Source organism: Podarcis raffonei, chromosome 2 (genome assembly GCF_027172205.1).
Source record: "Podarcis raffonei isolate rPodRaf1 chromosome 2, rPodRaf1.pri, whole genome shotgun sequence".
In the NCBI taxonomy this organism is placed as follows: Eukaryota; Metazoa; Chordata; class Lepidosauria; order Squamata; family Lacertidae; genus Podarcis; species Podarcis raffonei.
The window spans coordinates 51,275,628-51,288,468 of NC_070603.1; the positions used below are offsets into that span (position 1 = coordinate 51,275,628).

The following is a 12,841-nucleotide window of genomic DNA, read 5'->3' on the forward strand; positions in this document are numbered from 1 at the left end:
TTAATGCCTGAATTAACTGTCAGGTAAATGACCGTCAGAGAAAATGAATCAATTGCAGAGGTTTTGTATACAAGGTATTTTCCCCCTTGCTGAAGGAAGTCTGAGATAATTCTTCATGTGCATACAGTATACAGGCCACAGCATTCGGCCCCTCATGAAGTAAATGACATCAACCCAAGGTATACCATGAATACCCAGCTGGCAACTAGTTTGGGCGAAAACAGCTTTATTTATTAATATAGCATATTTGCAAGCATGGCACTTTACAAATGACAGGTATGACAGGGGCCTGCAAAATTGAAATACATACCGTGCTAATTTTATAGGAAAAGAGTTGCCAGAACCCACCATGAACGCCTCCTTTGTTCTCTTGTCATGACAATGGCACCTACTTGAGAGCTGCCAGAACTGAGTTCTGGCAAGTTCCAGCTGAAAAGAACTCTGAATACATATATAATAAATACAATAAATAAATATGTACCTAGCATTTTTGGCACCACAAGATTCTTTTGCTAATTTTGCTGCCGCAGACTAACTTGGCTCCTCCTCTGTCTTTCTGGCGAAACAGTGAAATGGCAAAAGAGGGTGTAAAGCCTGCCTCTTGCTCTATTTATGAACACTCTGATATTATATATACAAAGCTTCTGTATTTTGCTTAATCTAAATCCCTGCGGAGCTTGGCAGCGGAGGAATATATAAGTCCATGGAAACAGTTGGTATTAAATCTCATCTCTGGTATAATCTGTGGCTCTGGGGGCTTTGGTGATGTGCCCAGATGTTGCTTTGGGTTGACAGGGTTCATATCCTAGCCTAGCCCCATTCAACCAGCCCTGGGAGTCCTGTTCAGGGAACACGCCTGGAGCATTCTGGTTCCTAAAGGAGGAGAAAGAATTGTCTGTTCTTTTCTGCACAGTGGAGGATTTGCAGCTCCAATGAACTGGGGCTACACTGGGTCTAAAGAGAGACTATACATTCATGAGCTGGGGAAATGCTGGAAACTAACTGGAGGGTTGGGAGGCAGGCAGGCAGGAGGACATGGGGTGGGGCCAACCAGAACTCGCTCTCCCAGGCTTGCCTAGCTTTGTTCTTTTCACCTGCGGTGTGTTGCGTTCATTCGCCAGCCCTGCAGACACCTCACCTGGGTGTGTCCCACTTGCGCTGTACAAAGTTGAGTCAGCAGCTGCCACTGGAACACTGATATCCATTAACCCCCAGGATGCTGGCTTTTTGTTAGGGTTCTAGTCAAACATGTGGCCTTGGCTTTGCAACCCCTCCAAAAAACAACTCTCTATTGTGGAGGGAGGGAGAGTGGGTGGGAATATTCCTGGTCAGCCTCAGAAGGCTTCTAAGTAACACACAAGAGTGGCAGACCTATGCCTTCAAATGTGAGCCTGATCTAGTCACATGGGAACCCAGGACATGGGAAGCTGCCTTATACGGAGTCAGATCACTGGTCTACCGAGCTCAGAGTTGGTTAGATCTTAGAGACTGAACTTGGGACCTTTTGGATGCCAAGCAGGGACATTGCCGAACTGATCTATGGCCCTCAATGTGAGCCTGTTCCAGCCACGTTCAAAGCAGAGTGGAGGGTTGATGTGATTTATGGGAGTTGTAGCTTCCAAAATCTGGAGGACATCAGGTTGGGGAAGGCTGGCTGGCTAGATACATACATAGAGAGATGTCTATATGGCCAGGAAGGACTGTGTCCCAAGGCTCTCTTGCCCTTCCCAAATTGGACGTAACCTGGCAAGGGCCTTTCTGCTCAGGTGACCTGGGGAACCAGCCCAGCTGGTAATGCCAATGTCTCAGTGTTTCCTGGGAATGAGTCACAAGGAGCCGATCCTTAAAGTCCCGCCCCTGGTGGTTTCCCATGATCAAGTGAAAGGTCCAGGCATAATGCCTTTAACAGGATCAAACTGAAAATCACAAAGGAGTACACAAGCTTTCAAGCTTGACATGATTTTTGTACTGCCTACAATGGTTAATGTTACAATAAGCCTCCGATTAACCTCAGTGAGTAAACCTGTGTCTGGCCTGTACCACGTAGCAAGAGAGGAAGTTGCCTTATAGTGCCTCACCCAGGTTTCAGGCAGGGAGTCTTTTTCCCAGCCCTACCTGGAATCATCAGGGATTGAACCAGGGGCCTTCTGCCTGCAAGGCAGCCTATGGTTGGGACTCACATGTAGGAACGTTCATCCATACGAAAAAATAAATCCTGCCAGAGTGAAAGGAATATTCCTGTAACACATACACTCAAGGGCTCAGGTATACTATACTTCTGAATACTATGGAAGCAGGAGGTGGGAGCACATGGAAGCTACAAACAACCGAAGAAACAGGAGTTGCAAAGTGTCACAGTGTGTTTGAGCAACAGGCAGCTAAGTGCAGGGGTGGAGTTAATGTTGTTCTCTGTCAGAACTTCCATCACAAATCACACATAATAGGTGCCTGCGACACTTCCTGGGTACACCAATGCAATCCACTCCAGACTTGCAAAACTGTACATCGGGGAGACGCGTCACACAAAACCTTGTAATCTGACGCCTTGCATCATGCATTCTCCCTCCCACAAACTGGTCAAAATGTATGTGGTCTGTGAACTGTGCATGGCAAAGGAACACACAAGAAGCAACCTCCCCGCATGAGAGTGTCTCTAGAGATCTACTGCCCTTCCAGTGCCAGCCTGCATTGCTCTTGTCCCAAGCACCAGAATCTGCCCACGTTTTGGTTCAGGGCAGGCCGGCAACGTCACCTGGTGTTCATGCGATGCCTCTGCAGAGGACGAAATAGCTAGATACCCCTCTCATCATTGACGTGACCGGGGAAACTCAGCCAGATGGGCGGGGTATAAATAATAAATTATTATTAAATTATTATGCAGAGGCTATGTAACATGAGGACTCAAGCTGCAGTTCCCTTGAATAATTACGCTGTGTATTCTTCCCATTATGAATACATGTCTGTCTCATTCTCTTGCACACGGCTCCTCTTTGCCTCATTTGCTGCACTTCGCTTTGGATGCTGATCCTCTTCTCCTTTACAGAGATTTCCCAGAACAGTGTACTCCCTGTGCTGTTCTCTCTACCCACCCACTCTTTGGGTTTTAATTCCTGTCCTCTTTTCTTCACTTTTGTTAATTCCCCCACTCCCTTTTCTTGATCTGTGTTTCTGTTTTCCAGTTTTGTCCAGATTTTCTTTTTCTTGCGGGCTTCTTTTTAACCCTGAGACTAGAAATGATTACATTTCTCCTTGGCTTTTCCAAATAAGTCAGTGAATTTATAAACAGGCGCTCAAATCTATAGGCCGTTGTGGGGGCTTAGCTGCAATAATGTGTAACTGAAGAGACATGGCGCAGTCTCTGTAGCAAGGTGTCAGTTCTGAAGCAGCATGGGGAACCCCAGTCCTTTGGGGCAAATTAGGGCTGCCAGGGGCCTTACTTGACCCATGAAGCTATTCCCCACACTCATCCACGCCAACCTTCCCACATCTGACACCAGGTTTCAAGCAGGTAAAGCTGCAGCTGCAAAGGAACAATCAGGAGTGCTAGAGAGAAGTCCCAATTGCTCCTCTGCAAGCAGGGCTTACCTGCAGTGCCTTACAATGCAAATCATGCTGGAATTGGCTCCTTAGTGGAGCCAAACTCTGCTGCAAGCAGGGCTTGCATACTTCCTTTACATCCCTTATTGGAACCCATACACAGGATGCAAAGGATATCCGTTTGCAGCTGAGGCTCAATTCAAGTCACACTTGCAAAGGAAGAAAACAAAGAAATGGGAGCATATTCTTAAATTTGGGTTCCCAATCCTTTCACTGGAAGTTAAAGGCATCATGTGATAGACAAGTGGGCTGTGCTAACTCCCGTCAAAGTGGCTCACATGGGGAGGGGGGTTCAGGAGCTGGCTTAGATGCTTAGATGTTTCCCATTATTGCAGTATTCACACATATGCTACAGATATGTGTGCTTGTACCATAGGGCTGTGTGCATGCAGGCATGCATGTACGTAATGAGATTCCTTTGCCATCCCTTTTTCTCCTCTCCATCATCTCTCGCACTCTACCCCGCCTCCACCTTTACATAACAATGGCACTTTGGTATTAATATGACCTGAACTAGTCAATATGCTGAAGGGGCTTGAATTGGGTTAGGTATGGAAAGCCACAATCCAGATCATCACTTACCTATGAAACTCATTTGGGTGACCTTAGGCAGGTCACAGGGACGCGGGTGGTGCTGTGGGTAAAACCTCAGCTCCTAGGACTTGCCGATCACATGGTCGGCGGTTCGAATCCCCGCAGCGGGGTGCGCTCCCGTTGCTCGGTCCCAGCGCCTGCCAACCTAGCAGTTCGAAAGCACCCCCGGGTGCAAGTAGATAAATAGGCACAGCTTACTAGCGGGAAGGTAAACGGCGTTTCCGTGTGCAGCTCTGCCTCGCCAAGGTAGCTTCGTCATGCTGGCCACGTGACCCGGAAGTGTCTGCGGACAGCGCTGGCTCCCGGCCTATAGAGTGAGATGAGCGCACAACCCTAGAGTCTGTCAAGAGTGGCCCGTACGGGCAGGGGTACCTTTACCTTTACTAGGCAGGTCACTGTTTGCCATCCTAACAGACCTGTTAGGGTTATTGTGGGACCGTGATGCATCTCAAAGCTTCTGGAAGAAAAGCTTGGAAGCAGCGAATAATACCTAACTTTCAAGCCCCACTCATCACTTTTGTCTTCTCCCTAGTCAATCTTCATTCTCTCAGGGGACATTGCCTTGTTCTAAGGAGACTCTGTGCACTTTTCCATTGCTAGAATAGACACTCCGTTTCTAGCAAATTCTGCAAGCATTGACAATCTTTCTATAGCAAGGCAACCCCTGCCCCCTTCTGTTCTGTGGGGATAGCACAGCTGGTGTATACTGTTTTAATGGCATCATTTTATAACAACCGGTGGTGCCAGGATTTCAAAGATTCCTGCAATCCCCTCTGAAGCCACGGAGTGCCACTGGTTTTCCATTTAAAACCTCTTCTGCAGGGATGATTTTAAAACAATCCCTATAGTATGCCTTATAACTGAGGAAACAGCTGAATGTGCTGTGATCCCCAAGTAGTGTGGTGCTGCTCTATAGATTGATGATTTCCCCCGGGGGTTTTGTATTGAAATCTATTCAACTTTCCCCACTCAAATTGGCAAGGTCTGTTTTATAGTTGGGTCACGTGAACCTGCCTGCTTCATTGAGTAGTGAGGTAGACAGGACACTCTGATTTTTAGATATTCAAGATGCTCATTCTTCTCTACCACCAGATTTGTCTTCAGCTGAAGGCTATGGGAAATGAAGGTCACGTAGCTTAGGACCTTAGCCCCTTCTGATTTACTGTACCATCTGAAGTTTTTATTAAAGAAATCTGGAGGGCCTCAGTGAGTAATTTGCAGCCTCCAGGGCTTCTCTTCTATTTGCCAGATGGGTTTAGCATTGCACATATAGTTGGCATCTGTAGTTCTCTCTGTTCACAAAACATGCCATGCCCAAGGAATGTGCGGAAGAGGGTCAATATTGCACCCACTTCCCCAGCCTGATGTGTGTTTGATGGAACTTGTGAATAGACCCTGTGTGAATACAAACTATGCATGTAGGCCAGGAATCCTTCATAATGTGTCCCTCCATCTCCTCCAAAAGACACAGTGAGTTTTGCTTTTGGTTTTCCGATGCTTGCAACTCTCTGATGTTCTGTGAATTGATCATATAAGCTCACTAACTTAACTCTGCATAGTTTGTAAAAGTGTTTGAATGTTAGCGAAGTGAATGAGGATTAACCACCGTCCGACCGAGATGCACAATTGCCCGTAGTATGAAGGGAAGCACTTCCTGCTTCAAATGAGGAATGTGTGCTCTTTCCCCTAACTCTGGCCAGGCCTAATCTAGGCCAGTGATGAGTCTGCCATTGGGATCAAGGGGCTGCCTACTCAGCAGGGAGAGAGAGAGGCTGGTATTGTCTATCTTGGCTTTTGCAGTGGCCCACAAAGTGCCTTTTAAAACAAAAGACTCAATCTGCTGTGTCATGTGCGCGTTGCTATATTAGTCTCCCTTGACCTCAGTCAGCTCAGGTTTCTATTTGCAGCCTGTTCATTTTGCCGCTGTTCTGAAGTGAGGGTGCCTGACTCCACATAAAACAAACACAAAAAGCTCACAGAAACTGCACAAGTGCAGAGATTTATTGACAGAGGGATGGTTGAATCGGTCATGTTCAGTTTATCTCAATTTCTCATTTTTCCAGTCTTAAACTCAGTTCTACATATTTCTGCATCAGGTTTTGATATTTTAAAGAGTTTTTGTGAAAATCCAGCACTTTAGTGCAAATTGCTCCGAATATTCACACGTTGATATGAAAGCTTGCCTAATATACGTATTTTGGTAAAGCAATTTCCCCTAATATAAAACATGTTTTTGTGTTATTTTCACTGTTACAGGAATTTTAGGCACACTTCACCACAGCATGTTTTGTACACATTACTTGGCTGGAGAACTGCATTGCAAATTTTGGGAAAGTGCTAATTTCTGCGGATGGCTGTGTTTCAGTTTGCATATTATTTCAGAAAGTGTGAATTAGAATTAGGCATGCTTGCCTTTCAATGCAACCTCAATCAAATCCCCACTGTATACATGTAGCAGTGCTCAGCTAGCACAGAAGGGGTACCACTCAGGGATTAAACCATGTCGTGTTTACAGTTGTTATGTGGTGGCATTTCCTGGGTAGGATCTGGAGCGAGAGCATTATTGCTCAGGGCAGAGCACTACTGTACCAAGCTCATCCAGAAGGAACTTTTAATTCACAAAATGTTTTGCAATCCATCAGGGCAGCAGAAACTTTTCACTTGCCTGGTTTTAGGAAGGCAGAGTATGTGGAGGATCATGATGGGACAACACTTTCGTTCAGCACATCTAAGGAGCAATGATGTTATTTCTTTACACCCCAACCAGTGCAGAGCTGAGTGGGATAGAAGCCCAAATACCCTTTCCTAGATGGCGCAATACAGGAAGCCCCTCCAAGGATCAGTGTTGTGAAGGGACAGGTTTCCTTTTTAAAAATTTTTATTTATGCATTTTACATATCTTAATACATCAGTTATACAATTGCCATCATTTATCTTACACTCCTTGACTTCCACACACATTCCTCCGTGGGGTCCTATTTAGTCCTTGTTAAGCTGTATCTCCTTAATTATTACCCCTCGTCTACTTATTTTAACTACTGCTCATATATCTAACTCCACTTGGAAGCTCATCTGATTATTATATATTTTTTAATATTTGCCAAAGTATTCCTGCTCTTCTTTTATATCCGACTCATCTTGATTTCTTATCTTTGCAGTCAACATTGCTAGCTCCACATATTCTATTAGCTTATTCTGCCAGAATGGCAGAAGGTACATGTTCCCAAGTTTTGGATCTTGCTGATCTGCGACACAAAGGCCATGATTCCTCCCCATTTTCCAGTTAGCCCCTAACCAAGCAAACAGTGAACACTGCCTAGTGAACAAATCTTTTTCTCTTTGCTGCGTGGTTGCTTTTCTTCACTCCTGGAAGCCTGATGTGATTTGGAACCACCTGACATGAGGTCACATAACAGGAGTAACTCCGGCCTGCTGGCGTTTTGGGAGCTGAATGACTGCAGCCCATTCCTTGAAGTCGTCTCCATTTCCATGTGCTCTCAAATGGCTTCTCTGGGGTGAGAAAAATGGAAGACGGTATCTCCAGCTGCTGAGCTGTGACCCCAAGAACAGTATTTCCAGGAATCCCCCTCTTATCATCTAAGGGATTCCTGGGAAAACTGGACCCCGAGGACACAGTGTGGGTTGGGCTGACAGCAAGGATAGCCTTCAGTCTGTTCCTTCACATCCTGCTGCAGGTTGAGCTTTTCTTATGTGGTGCTGCTCGACAGGCCTCGAATGGAAGAGCTTTTTTGCTTAGGCTCAATGCTCAGTATTGCCACTTGGTGGTGCCTCTGAGGAAGCGCTGGGCTGGAGTTGCATTCTGTTTTCCAAAGCATGAGCACTCCAAGAAAAAACACACCACACACCTCTTGGTAAAAGGCAGCAGCAGCAGCGGTGGGGATTTGTTATAAAAAGCATATTCTCTGTATGCAGATATGAACATATAAGGTGCGCACTACGACACAAATGCTCCCCAAAGGGATGGTATTCTGCAGACCACCACTTTCTGGGCAGCAACAAAGAGCCCCCCGCCTCTGCTTATAATATTTCTTATAAGCAGTTGTTGTCTCCAGAGTGCTCTTCACGCTTAGCCTTCAGCCCTTGCAGCCACAGTCCAGTTGAATTCTTCTGTCCCCTGGATCAATTCAGTAGTAATACCTGCCAGGGCTTCTCTGGCTCCACGCAGCTCAACCGAGGAGAGGTAAGTTTCCCTTCCGTTGCATCGTTCCTCCCTTCCCGAGCTACAGTGCTTCATCTCAGACTCACAACTGACCAGAGATGCAGCACTGCACCTTGGGCTGGGAGACATCGAAGGTCTTCTTGTTTTCATCCAGGCAACCTCCTCTCACAAGAGCTATCATGAGGGAAGGAAGAAAGGCGCAGAGAAGAAGAACAACAGGATTTGGGTAGGCTGTTGGTTTGCCACCTTTCTCTACCACCAAGCAACCTTTCCCATATCAAGTCCCCTTCTGAGGGACCCTGAGAATCTGTTAGAGCACCCAAAGGATTCTGGGGGCATATTCTAGGGTGTTCTTTCAGTTCATGCAGGGTGTTAGCCTAGGTCTGATCAAACTCTCTCTTGGAGTCAAAGCTGATACAAGGAGATTTTATGGGCCTTGTGTCAGGACTTATCCACACTTAACATGCCCTCCAACAACTTAAAGTCAAAATCCGGGATGCCACCTTCTCAGACACCATCTTCTCATTTTTTAATCGCAAGAGCACAAAGGCCACTTTGGCTGCTGTGATACCGCATGACTTTGCATGGCAGTTTCATCCCCCAAAAGTGTTTTTTTTCAGGTACAGCACCCAAAAACACACATTTTGGGGGCGAGATCGCAGTCTCTCCAAAAGCACTTTTTCAGGGGGAGAAATCACACTGTGAAATCACGCGAAATCATGACAACCAAAATGACCACTGTTCTCTCGTGATAAAAAATGGGATGTCCCAGTTTTCCCGGGACACTTTAGTGTCTAAGCATTCTTTTCTTTTCTTTTTTGTCCTAGAACTATGACCTGTAAAAACCTGCTCTTTAAATGACAATTTGGTTTTCCCACAGATTGTCGTTTGCTCTGAATCAGCTTCAGAGAGCAGGTTTTCATGGGGAAAGCTCTGGGGCGAAAAAAGAAAAAAGCAGAAAAAAGCACTCAGATACAGTGCTTTAAAGTGTGGACCATGCCTGGAAAGAGTGGGTCAAAAGGTAAGTGTGGATAAGCCCTTACTTGAAGCAAGGCTGCAGAGAGATGGTGGAACCTGGACGTCCTGTCAGATGGTGGTGGGGAACCTTTGGCCCTTTAGATGGTGTAGGGCTCTTATCAGCCCCAGTTGGCAAATAGGCAGGGGTTCTGGTATTCCAGCACCCATGCTGCAGGACATCTTATAGGGATCTAGATGACGTAGAACCAGTTGGGAAATCCTCAGTGCATCAAGGCCATCTCTATCTATGTGCTCACACACAATTCAGGTATGTTTACCAAGAAGTTCATCTCAAGGTAATTTTTTTTAGAGAGCTGGTGTTGGGGCTAGCACGTTGCAAACTGATCAAGGCACCCCAGTTTAAAATCATCTACCAGCCGGAAAGATCTTATGAGGTGAACTTGGCCCTTTTGCTTTCTCTTAGCCTCACCCATCTCTGAGGGTTGTTGTGAGGGTTAAAAGGGGTAACTGTAATTGTTATCCTGAGCTCTTTGAAGGAAAAACAGGATTTTAAAAAATGTAATGAATAAAATGTCTGCATGGAACTCAACCTACTAGGCTGGGAGGAGTGCTGGAAGGCCTTTCCTAAATCCATTGCTGTATTACGGGCCTACCAAGGAACTATCACCCAAGACAATAATGGGACATTTGGCCAGGAGCTATTGCTGCTCAGAACAAAAGCAGATTACTGTTGGCACTGTGAATGTTTCGGGCATGAAAACTGAGCTCAGTGGAGATTCTGCCAAGGCAATTACAGTGATTTTTGCACAATCGGCTTTTTGTGCACATGCATTTGTCTTCCAGTGGTAACGGACAATCCACTTGCTTTCTCTTAGGATGGAGCTTTCGTTGCAAGGATCTACCTTTATTGGAGTTACTAAAATGCTATATTTTTAGCCGAGGATAATGCAGTGCATTTTCTACACAATGCATTCACAGCTGGCATGAATTATGCTTGCATTTGGTAGGTATAGTTTGACACTGATGCTAACAAGCTAGATAATTTATGGTACAGTGTCAGGCTGACATTTCAGCCACCTTGGGGATCCTTAGCTATGCTTGGCTTTGCCCTACAGTGGGAAAGGAAGTCAGATGTGAGATAACCAGCTGGATAGCTGTCTTCTTAGAAATGAGTAAGTTACCATAAGAACAAAAATCTGGTTTATGTAAGCTTTCATAGATGCTCCAATGATGTATTGGTCATGTTGCATTTAGAAGCTATGCTTGACCTCTGGCCATTCAAGGACCAGACGCAAGTCTGGGAACTGATAAAATCCAGGGTGCAGTTAGGAGCTAGTGACACCAAGCTGATATTAAGACCTTTCCACCTTTGGGGAAAATTTGTGAGGGTCTTGTGCCCAGCTGTGAGGTGGGTCAAAGAACTGAGGCCAAATTGGTCTTGTTTGAGGCAAATTCTGCAGTTTAAATGTGTGGTTTGTCCCATAAAAGGGTAACCAAATGAAGAGTTCACTGTCTACTAGACCCAGTAATTCTATTCTGTCATAACTTGGACATAGTCAAAATATTGCTTCAGTCTTTTCATTTAAATAGGGAACATCTGTTTTGTTAAGCAAACTGACTTCCAAACTCCTGTTTGCTAACTCCTGAGATACCTTGAATGATCACTCATTCGTTACATTAAGATATATCTGTCACTTTAAAAACATTACGTATTTATTCATTCCAATTTCATTACAGTTCCATTATACTTAGCTTCACTTTTTCTCATAAGATAAATCATTCTCTGTAATCAGCCTTTGATCCAAAAGAGATAATTCTGTCTTTCATTCTTGTTTGTGGTAGGATCCTTAGGGGACTATGATCCGCTTTGCCCAAGAATGGAATAACAGGAGATCAGATGTGAGATAACCTTGGTAAAATTATTAAATTCTAAAATTAACCTGCTCATTCTGATTTCCGACTGACTACAGGATGAGCTAAGACTTAGCGGAGACAGTGTTGAAAGCCTTTGCAATTTTATCTATGGGAAAGCTCTGGCATTCTCCTGCAGCGAACCATCTGGCTGAAGTGCCAGCAGGAAGCAGGAGACTCCACGGGAAGGATCTGGATCACTGCTAAGGCTTTGTCAACCACTGCAACACCTTCCCCAACATCCCCTTCATGGAAGTGAACCACATGCAATCCAGCAGCATCAGTAGCAGCTGGTGGAGTGGAGTGGCATTGCTTACGGTTTCCCAACATGGAGGTCACTGCTGGTAACCAAAGGGTTTAGGGGGAGTGGAGAGGCAGAAAAGAGGTTGGTGTGGATGAAGCATCAGGAGTGTCAGAATGGTTCTGCCACTGTGCTTGCACTGTGCTGACCTCCCCACTGCCTCTTGGCTACCAGCAGCAACCTCCACACTGGACAGCCAGGTAAGCAATGGCCACTCACACCACTAAGCCACCTGCTGCTGATGCAATCTGAGAAGGACTCAAGTGGCAAGGAATTAATGGACATTGGAAGAACCTTTATGCATCACTAGAGAAGCAGTAATGTGCCTTACTATAGAGCAGGGATGGGGAACCTGTGCCGCCCCCTCCCCACAATGTTGTTGGACTCCAACTCTAGTATCTGATTATTGGCCATCCAGCCTGGAGTTGGAGTCAGACAACATCTGGAGCGCCACAGACTGCCCACCCCTGTTGTAAAGGGGAAAATGGGTCCCCAGCTGCATTACACCTCGAGGAAGCACAGGGATTTCCACCGAGGGGAGTCTTCTCCCATGAGCGAAGGACGACAGATGGAGTGCGGTCTCCATACCTCCCAACAGAGATGACCATTTGGAAAGCACATGCTGGGGAAGGAGGTGAGCAAGACACCAAACGGTGACTTTCCCAGGAAAAAGCAAACATCCTGTGTGATCCTGACTAGGCACAAAGTATGGTAAACAGAGCATCTGTCATAACCACATCCTTCTGCTGCAGTCCAGCAGCCTCTGTCACCAGGCAGCCAGGAACAAGCACTTCACAACAACCTGACAAGAAGCAGATGGCAGCTCCAGGGGCTGCAGCTCCATCCGGCTTCTTGGCAGCCTCTCCTTCCCCTCAGCTCTAAGCAAAGCCCTCAGAAATTATCCCCACCACCTTCTCCTCCTCCTTCACCAGGCAGACACAGTACAGGGAGAGGTGTGTGCTGTGTGATAGAGAAAGGAAGGTTCTGTCGCTAACTCCAGCAGAGAGAGGGAGAGCAGGGCCCTAATCACCCTTCGAGAAGCAAGGCACTCATGCTTCCAATCATCTTCATGCTTCCAATCATCTCAAAACAGGCAAAAATAGACAGACAGATAGATAGATAGATAGATAGATAGATAGATAGATGATAGATAGATAGATAGATAGATAGATAGATAGATAGATAGATGATAGATAGATAGATATAGATAGATAGTTGATAGTCCAGGTTTCTACTCAGTAGGAGAAGAAAACAGCAACTCCCAAACATTACACAACTGG

At 45.8% G+C, this 12,841-nt stretch overlaps 1 long non-coding RNA gene across 1 annotated transcript; it reads right to left on the reverse strand.

The window, feature by feature from the left end:
• Positions 1-6,169: 6,169 nt before the first annotated feature.
• Positions 6,170-12,663, reverse strand: LOC128407774 (uncharacterized). The gene is made up of 2 exons (XR_008328890.1): positions 8,192-12,663; positions 6,170-8,057 (listed from the first exon to the last, which is right to left on the reverse strand). It is a non-coding gene; the product is annotated as an uncharacterized LOC128407774 (long non-coding RNA).
• Positions 12,664-12,841: the final 178 nt, after the last annotated feature.